Raw genomic sequence first — 10,158 nt, 5'->3', positions numbered from 1 at the left:
GTTTGCATAGTTCGGGGATGCAGAGACCCTCTGAGTATAAAGGTGAATTCTGGGCTTGACATCTGCGGTTCCTAGTTCAGCAGTTAGGATACACCTGGAATCTCCTGTATAGGAAACATGGACCTTTTTTTTCCCCCCATAGATGTTTCAGGCTTTCTGTTCAACTGATACTCTCATGTAGAGTCACAAATTCTAGGTACCCTGGGGCCCAGTAGTGCGAGCAGGTGTGTGGTGCAGAGCAGATGACTGGCTACAGGAAGGCATCTCAACGCTGTTCCTGAAAACAGCATGTCAGAGGGGCCCAAGAATCCAAATTTTTCCACATCTTTAGATAAGGAAATGAAAATTTGCTTGAATAAAGAATTAGTGTAATTTTTTTAACTTTGTCACCCAGACATTTAATGATCATTTTAGTATTTGAGAGAGAGATGTCTTGTATTTTTAATACCCTCCCTACAGACATCTCTTGGTCTACCAAACGAAAATATCCACCATCCTTCCCAAAATTCTTAACTTTTTTTTTTTTTTTTTTTGTAATCAAGATGATACTTGTGATTCATGAGGTATTTCAAAACATGCATGGTGAATCTATTGTTATGGGGACCTGGATACACTGTTTGAAAATTCACTATAAAAGTCCAAAATAGAAGGTTTATTTTTCAAAAGAACTTTCCAGTTGAGTTGAACAGCTCTAGAAGTTAAAAATGGATTTTTCTTTTTTAAAATATTATTTAAATAAAAATATCCTCACTCTTTGTGAAACTGGCACACGCTTGTTTTGTGACGCTTTCTACCCAGATACTGACTTGCCTTTGAGCAAAACGGTGAAGCTGTTCTTTCAGCTTGGGAACATTTTGGTATTATTTTTCTCACCACTAGTCTGCTCAATTCAAACCAAAAACAAACCTCAAAGTGTTTATGTGATATCTGTGGAACACACTGGCTGCTTACTGCATTTTAATAAGAATGTCAGTATAAGAAAATATTAAAATAGCTATTTTGGATTCTGGATTCTGGCATATAGTCAACTCCTGGGTATCCACAGGGGAAGAGCAGAGGTGTGTGTGGGGGTAAGGAGGGTGAATTTCCCAAAGCATTTATAACCAAAACACTTATTCTGGGATTTAGATTATTAGATAATAGGAGCGCCCTTGAAAGAGGTGTTAAAAATGTAGAAATCTTTTGGTATCTATAAATTCAGGCTTAATGATATTTATTATGTATTTCAAACGAGAGGTGATCTTGGCACACAGCCCTCATCATGAGCAGCTGCCTAGCTGGAGGTTTTCTCTGGGCCTGCCCTTCTCTCTCTCACTCTCTTTCTTGCTCTTTAGGATTTGCTTGACGGGGTCATCACCTTGGGGAGGAGGAGCAGAGTGGTATTTGACCTACTCAGGTAGCTTGTGGGGTGTGACTAGCTAGGTTTCTGTGTTTGGCGGAGGAGGTGGGGTTTGCACGACCATTGTGACAGTTGCTATGCTTGAGTAGATCGCTTCTCTTTAAATGACTCTAGAACATTACAGATTTCACTAGTGCTTTTTGATGTATGAACTTTATCTACTTTTCCATCCACAAATCAGCACAATTAGCCAAAACAGGTATTTTCCTCTTTGCTCACTCAGGTAATAAAAACCACCTCTGTGTAGGAAAAAAAAAGAAAAAGAAAAAGATGAAAGTATGATTTACAGATGATTTGAGGTTATTTAAAAACAAATGGAATCTGTGGATTTCTAGCTAATAAGTATATACTCTTCTGGCAAGTTTGAGTGGTTTTGTTAAATAACCTTCCTTTTTCTCACATGCCTTATTTGAGATCTCAAACCATACTACAAAGCTATAAGAATCAGAACAGTGTAATATCAGCATGAAAGCAGACACATAGATGAATGGAATGGAATAGAGAGCCCAGAAATAAACCCACACATAAAAGGCCAATCATTTATGGCGAAGGAGGCAACAATGTGCAATGGGGAAAGGACAGTCTTCTCAATAAATGGTGCTGTGGCACCTGGGCAGACATAGGCAAAAGGATGAAGCTGGATTCCCTTGCTATCGTAGACTATATGCAGAGGTCAACCCAAAACGGATTAAGGACTCAAACATAAGACCTGGGACGCCTGGGTGGCTCAGTGTTTAGGCATCTGACTTTGGCTCAGGTTGTGCTCCTGGGGTCCTGGGATTGAGTCCTGCATCGGGCTCCTCTCAGGGAGCCTGCTTCTCCTTTTGCCTGTGTCTCTGCCTCTCTCTGTGTCTCTCATGAATAAATAAGTAAAATCTAAAAACAAACAAACCCAAAAAACAAAAATTAAATGTAAGACCTGAAACCATAAAATACCTAGAAGAAAGCAGGCAGTAAGTTTCTTGACATTGGTCTTGGCAATGGATTTTTGGATTCGATACAAAAACAAAGGCAACAAAAGCAAAATGAACCAGAGGGACTACATCAAACTAAAAATCTGCACAGCAGAAGAAACCATCAACACAACGAGTAGGCAGCTTACAGAATGGAAAAATATATTTGTGAATTATATAGCTGATACGGGGTTAATGTCCAAAGTATATAAAGAACTCATACAATTGAATAGCCAAAAACCAAACTATCCGTTTGTAAAATGGGCAGAGAATCTGAGCACTTTCCCAAAGAGGACATACAGATAGCTGACAGCTGCATGACAAGGTGTTGAACATCAGTATTATCTACGAAATGCAAATCAAAACCACAGTGAGATATCATCTCAAACCTGTTAGAATGGCTGTTATCAAAAAGACGAGACAAACAAGCGTTGGTAAGGATGTGGGGGAAAAGGGAACCCTTATGCACTGTTGGTGGGAACGTAAATTGGTGCGGCCACACTGGAAAGTAATACGGAGGTTCCTCAAAAAGATGAAAAGCAGAACCATCATATATACTCCAGCCATTCCAGTTCTGGGTATTTATCCAAAGAATGTATAACTTGAAAAGATCTATGCCCGTCCATGTTCACTGCAGCTTTGTTAATAGCAGCCAAGACATGGAAACAACCCCCATGTCCATCGATGGATGAATGGATAAAAAAGATGTGGTATATAAATACAGTGGAATATTATGCAGGCAGAAAAACGGAATGAAACCTTGCCATTTGCAACAACATGGATAGATTTTGAGAGTAATATGCTAAGAGAAATAGATCAAATACCGTATGATCTCACTTGTATGCGGAATTTTAAAAGAACCACAAAACAGTGAATCCATAGATACAGAGAACAGATTGGTGGTTGCCAGAGGTGGAGGTAGAGGTGGTTAAGAGATACCAACTTTTTTGTTATAAATAAGTCCTGGGTTGTAATGTTCATCAAGGCCATTATAGTTAACAGTACTGTATTGTATATATGAACGTTGCTAACAGAGTAGGTCTTAAAACTTCTCATCACAAGGAAAAAATTAACTGTGGTGATGGATGTTACCATAGTATTATTATGTTGACGATTTGACAATACATAGATATATCAAATCATTATGTTGTAATGTTATATGTCTAGTATATCTCAGTTAAAAAAACTTAGGTATCTAAGAAAAATTATGGTTTATTCTTCCCTTTTTGTCTTTATGTGTGTATATACATATATATTACATAATTTATAGGTAAAATACAAAAATGTAGGCATATGTATGTATGTGTACATCGATCTGTGCTTTATATTTCCAAAGGAAAGGAATCTCACCTGGTTATACTTTACAAATGAATATACAGACTGTAATTGGGTTTTTCCCCCCTGTGAGGAGGGGACATTATGAGGGAGGGATGGTACATCAGTAGGTATTTCTAAAATTGTTTCAATAGAGGGATTAAAGTTTTTGTTTTTGTTATTTTTTTCCCTTCATAACTCTTATGCACTGTGCTTTTTTTTTTTTTTTCCCTTTACTTTTGGCTAGCTTCTTTTTCCATAATTACACTTGCCCATAATTGTGCTTGAACAGTCTTGGGAGAGAAACTCTGTGGCTTTCTGAAAAACTGTTCTTTTATATAAACTTGCTCAGATGAGTTATAGGAGGAACTATCCTCTCTGGTTTCAAAATGAGTTTAAGTACCGTGTGGGGGACTTTCCAAATGAGTAAAGCATGCCATGGTGTGTGGTTAGCCAATACAAATCTAAGGGACGGCGACAGCTGTTGCTAACTTGTGAAACATACCTTTGGGTTGAAAGTGGTATTTGGAAACTCTAACTTCCATTGGTACGTGACTACAGATGCATCAAGAACTGTCTTCCTAGGGTAACAAAACGGTGGTATATCCATTCAGATGATAAACATATCTATTCACTCTCTTTGTGTTATGTTTTACTCAGCAAAGGCACAAGCTAAAATCCTGAACTGTATCTTATTACCAGAAGCACCCAAAGTGGGCAAATACATATTTTAAGGGCTTCCTGGAGAGGGCTTTGTGCAACATGTCATAATACTTGAGGATGTTTATGTTAACACATTTTAATTTTATTAAATGCTATTTAAAAAAAAAAACTCATGTTCTAAATGTACCGCCCATAGTACATAAAACAGTTGTGTTTAACCCTTATGTGTACAAAGTTATTTAGGCAGTTTTAGAAATGTGTATTTGTGAAGAGGGGAGAGAGAGTGAGCATCTGTTGAATACCTCCTCTGTGTTCTGTTACATCAGAGATCTCTTTCAGGAATTAAGGCCATCTTGGAAGGCAGATGATTTTTTTTTCTTTTTTTTTTTTTTTTTTTTAATGATGAAGCTGAAGTGTGACAGTTAGAACGTGTGCTACTATCACACAGCTAGCTAGTGACAGAACCAGGACTTGAACCTCAGTTTGTCTGAAAACAAAACCCTCGCTATTCCCAGAGGACCATGTTGTCTCAGTTCACTTTCTCTTCTCATCCTAATATGAAACCAGAGGATCTCATTTCACCAAATTAAAACTAGATAACTCCTTAGAAGCTAGAAATTTTAGTTCATGTAGCCCTGGTCCCTGTGATCTAAAACCATATGCCAAAATGCTTGGCAAACGGTACCTTTTGAAGACTTTTAACAAACATTCAGACGGTGAGTTCTTGGAGTGGTGAAGATTCTCATTGGCATAGGTTTTAAAGTAGTTTATTTTCACTACCAGAAAAGCTGTACAGTTCTTGTAACTGGACTATGTGCCTATTATAATTTTGCAGCATAATTTCCCCCTAGATCTGGAGACTTTCTGTGCAGCTGCTTTAATTTACATCCCTCTTTTGGGGGGAGAATCTGAAAGGATATATGTCCCTACTATAAATGGTGTTTCAGAATACAGATTGGGAGACGAGATATAAAATTTTTATAAATATTCCCTAATTGCTCTTTTATATGTTGATAGGTTCTGAGGCTGTCTAGCCAAATTTTGCTTGTTGCTTTTTAAACATTAAACTGTCCTGTCAGTTTATGGTTTGTTTAAAAGAAGACTGGGGTTTTTCTCCTGGTCAAGTTAGAAGATCAAGGGTAAAAATAAGAGAAACAGCATAGAAATAAACTTTCTATGACTATAGAAATATGAGTACAAAAATAGACTCTGACTAATAAACAATGTTAAAAACTATGGAAAAAAAGACTATTACTGTAAGGCAAACATTTTTAATTATAATTAACCCAAATGTTGGGATATAACAGAAAAACCAAAATAGATACCTGCAAGTCTTAGGGACAAGAGACCAATGGAAATATTCTAAGGTCCTGAGGAGAGAGTGTGGGCAGTTCTCAGACTCTGCGGCCCTAAGGGCAGAATTGATGCCCTGTCTTGACAGAAACCAAAGTGGTGGTAGTGGTGGGGAACGTGTATGGAGGTTATGTACTGATTCAACCAGGATATGTTTGGAGAGAAAAGAAAACACCAGTTTTCCTTTTGCAGCCTTGTCAAGCCCCAAGCAAAACAAGAGAAGACAGAAAAACACAGGAATAAACACACAGGCTGTGTTGTACGGTGGCTTCCACTTCTCTTCCAGAATAAACACTATCATGATGAACATCTTGGTGCATAGTGATTGTTCCATATTTAAGAGTTTTTGTTGCTTTGTTTCAGTGAAGAATCTCACAAGTAGGATAACAAGGGGAGCGTACATTTTCATCATTCTCCATGTGGAGATAGGACCTACAATTTGTTAGTATCGGAAAAAGTTGGTTGTCTTTCTTTTCTGTGTTTGGAGTAGAGCCCACTGTACTTGAACGCCACTAGCTCTCATGGCTCATGGTTCTCAGCAATGTACAGAAAGCATCTATTCTATACTCAGTTACTTTAGTCCAGCAATTGTGATGGCAATTTGAGGGACTTGGAGTATTATATTTGGGGTCTAATATTTATTTAACTTATTTGACCAATGAGTGTGTAAATAATTGGATGAATACCAATGGTTATGCTGTGGAAGAAATTAAACTATCAGGAATAGAATACAGCCTGTCTTCTCTCCCCATCCTTAGATGTATTTACTAAAAAAATAAAAATAAAAAAATAAAAATTATTTGTTAGTATGTTTTTTGGAGAAAATTTCAAAGATCTGCATACTCAAAAATTATAGTCACTCATAATTAATTGTACCATCCAGTAATATAGTGTGGATTTTGTGGTGCGCCCCCCCCCCCTTTGATCGTATTGACCACTAGTGTTTTGCAATGTCATTAAAATTCCTTATAGATATTGGTTTCAAATGACTCCATGATATTTTGCCTCATATTAATTTGTTATACTTAACATTCTCTTGCTGAGGGATGATTAATTTGTTTCCATTTTATTTAATGGTTATCATGGAACCCTTTTTTCCACTTTTATAACTAACATGCCTGATTTGATGGCGTAACCTATTACTTGATCAAAAATGGCTTGCTTCTTGTTCATTAAAAAGCCTGAGCATTTGGGAGCTTGGGTGGCTCAGTTGGTTAATTGTCTGACTCTTGATTTTGCCTCGTGGTCCTGAGATGAAGCCCTGCATTGAGCTCCTTGCTCCCTGGGGAGTCTGCTTGAAATATATTATCTCTCTCTCTCTCTCTCTCTCTCTCTCTCTCTCCCTCTCCCTCTCCCTCCCTCCCTCCCTCCCCCCCACCCCACCAATCTCCCCACTTGCACATGCTCTCTCCTGCTGTCTCTCAAATTAAAAAAAAAAAAAAGCCTGAGCATTTGAGAATATAATTCAAGATTGAGTTACTTTTGTGTTTATGCTGCAATAATTTTAAGAAATATGTCTTTGCATTTTAAATCCCTCTTTTAGAAAATTGTCTTTGTTAGCTTCAGTTTGATCTACTTTTGTTCACACTTCCATGAAATATAAGTTGAGCAAATATGTGCTAGGTATTCAGATTACAGTGCAAGCCAAGATGGACAGAGTTCCTGTTCTTACAGAGCTTACTGCTTGGTTGAAAAGTATTATATTAAATAATTATCTAATAACTATATTAAATAATTACCTATGTGAAGTAATTAAATGATTATAGAATTATACTTGTAATAACTGTTATAAACCAAAAGTTACAAGTGTAGCACTAGAACATATACTTAAGGAATCTAAACTTGTAGGAAAAGACAATTCTTCAGTTAAGAGCATTCTCATTAATTTTACTCTCTTTTGTGCCTTCTATTTAAAATAGAAAGCCTCTATGTTTTATCTGAGGAGCTGTCACAAACCAGAGGATACAATTCAGACCCTTTATTTATATAGTGTTTTGTTCTCACCAAATATCCAGTCTGGAGGAAAAGAAATAGTAATCCTTTTGGTTGAGTATTTGACTTCTGATCTGGAATTTTTTTTCTGAGCTAGCAAATTTCAAGGTATAAGTTGAATTCTTTTAGCCAGCACTGTGGTTTTGAAGCATGAGATTTCATCACCATGATTAAGAAGCATTGGCCTGCTCACAAAGCAAGTTAAGCACAAAATAAGCAAAATGATGTAAACATGTGCCTAAGACCAGGGTCCTATGAGGCCAGTGGTGTTTATGAAATTAGTACAGGGAGACATGAGAGGATATTGTACACCATTTAGGGGAATTGTGCCTTGTGGAATCTTTATGGAAAAGGTGAGTTAATATTTGGTTCGTATATATTTGTTCACCAATTTAGTTAGCAGAAGTCCCATTGTATGAGAAAGGCTGTAGGCAGTTGATCTGGGGTCCAGGTTAGATTCAGCCTTGATCTGATGCCAAAGTTGGAAAGAAAATCTGAGATACAAGGTGATGAGTTAATAAAGAAAAGTGAAGAATATAGAGCTGAAAATCAAGTTAAATGCCCTAGGATTTATTTGGAGGTAAGGTGGGATCTACAAAGTGCTAGTAGGGTAACTGTGCAGGGTGAGAAGAGGAAGGAAGTACCTTGAATTTACTTATGTTGTATGGAGCCTTAGACTGAAGAGAATGTCGTACTCTTAAAAGTAAGAAGGTTAATATAAATACCCAATGTCCTACACTTAAATTCACAGCTGTTTGCATCTTGTCGCATTTGCCATCTCTCTCTCTCTCTCCTCTCTTTCTCTTCTCTCTGTGTACTATTGTTCGTTTTATTTGTGATAAATTTGAAAGTACTTTAAACTGTTGATTTTTATAAGTTGACTTTGTGTATGGCCACTTGACTGAATTCTTTCTTACTCTTACCAATTCATTTGATTTTCTTGGATTTTTCTAATTAGAGTATATAAGCCGCAAATAAATGATTCTGTTTCTACTTTTATAATTTTCATACCTCTTAAATTTTTTCTTCTTATTTTATCAAATTGTCCAGAACCTCTAGTGAATATTAAATAGTATCACTGCTAAAATTCTGACTTTAATGGGAATGTTTCCTTTAGTCCACGGTTGAATATGATGATTGCAGTTAGCTTCTGGTGAATATTCTTTACATAGTTTTAGAGATTATCTTCTAATCATAACTTTGAGTATTTTTGTAGGAATGGGCATGAAAATTTTATCATTAGAAATTGGCTTCTATAGTTCACATTTTTCCTTAATATGTAGTGAATTTAGTAATGGATTTTTCTGATGTCAAGCCTGTCATTATATTCCTGAGATAAATCCTATTTGGTGATGATCTTTTATTCATTTAATATATTTTGGTGCTGACATATAAATTATATATATACTATTATATACCTATTAACTACATATATATGTGTGTGTGTATATATATATGTGTGTGTGTGTGTGTATAGTTTTTTTTTAAGATTCTTTTCATTTATTTTAAAGAAAGTAGGGTGAAGGGGCAGAGGGAGAGAGAGTCTTCAGCAGACTCCACACTGGGCATGAGCCTGATGCCGGGCTTGATCTCGTGACTCTGAGATCAGGACCTGAAGTAGAAATCAAGAAAAAGTTGGACCCTTAACTGATTGCACCGCCCAGGTGCTCTGATGCTACTATATTTTAAGTGGATCAATGAATGTGGATGCGATTGTCACTATGAATTACAGATCCACATAGAAGTATTTCTTTTATATATTTTTATCATTGATCTGCTTCTGACATCTACAAATAGTTAAGGCATAGCTCCTAATACAGGGAAGACTACAGAATTTTTGGTTAAAAATTGGTCCTCAGACTTGAAGTCATTGGGAATGACTCAAGTCTCGATAGTTGAAAAACAAATTTCAATACTCCTCCTCTCCCTCATTCTGTTAGTTTTGCACAGGAATCTGTTATCTACAAAAGGATCTTGATGTTAATCTGTACACCCTCCAGTGTCACACATTAAAGGAGCTTCCAGAGGTGGTCTCAGTTCTCCTATTTTCTGTTATCTAAGACTCAAAAAACTAGTGATTGCATTATATTCTTATGAAATAGCTCATTGTACCGTTTTACTACCAATCACATATCTCCTGACATTAGTGCTGTAGGACATTTTAGTTAATATTGTTTTCTTGTGTGCTCAGGGTTGGTTAAGATGCTCCTTTCTTGCATATTTAAAATTACAACTTTTTTTTTTCTAAATAAATTAGAATGGTGAATATAACCCTTATTCTTTGTAGGCTGGGAAGGGGGAGGCTGATATTTCTTCAGAATCCTTACTAAGAAAAAAGAGTTTAATAAGAATTAATTATCACTATTCAGGTAATTGTAGGATGAGCAGGATATTAGGTTTAGACTTGAGAAATCCCTGAAGCCAGCACATTGAATTGTCTCCTCGTGGGCAGGAAGGAATCTAGATAATCAGAATTATTCTGAT

General features: G+C 36.5%; 1 protein-coding gene across 6 annotated transcripts in view; it reads left to right on the top strand.

The window, feature by feature from the left end:
* Positions 1-10,158, top strand: part of HIVEP1 (HIVEP zinc finger 1) — a 142,396-nt gene that overhangs the window by 38,775 nt on the left and 93,463 nt on the right. The window lies entirely within an intron of this gene.

This window comes from Canis lupus, chromosome 37, assembly GCF_048164855.1.
Source record: "Canis lupus baileyi chromosome 37, mCanLup2.hap1, whole genome shotgun sequence".
In the NCBI taxonomy this organism is placed as follows: domain Eukaryota; kingdom Metazoa; phylum Chordata; class Mammalia; order Carnivora; family Canidae; genus Canis; species Canis lupus.
The sequence above is the reverse complement of the archived record's forward strand: the minus strand, read 5'-3'. Positions and strand labels throughout refer to the sequence as shown.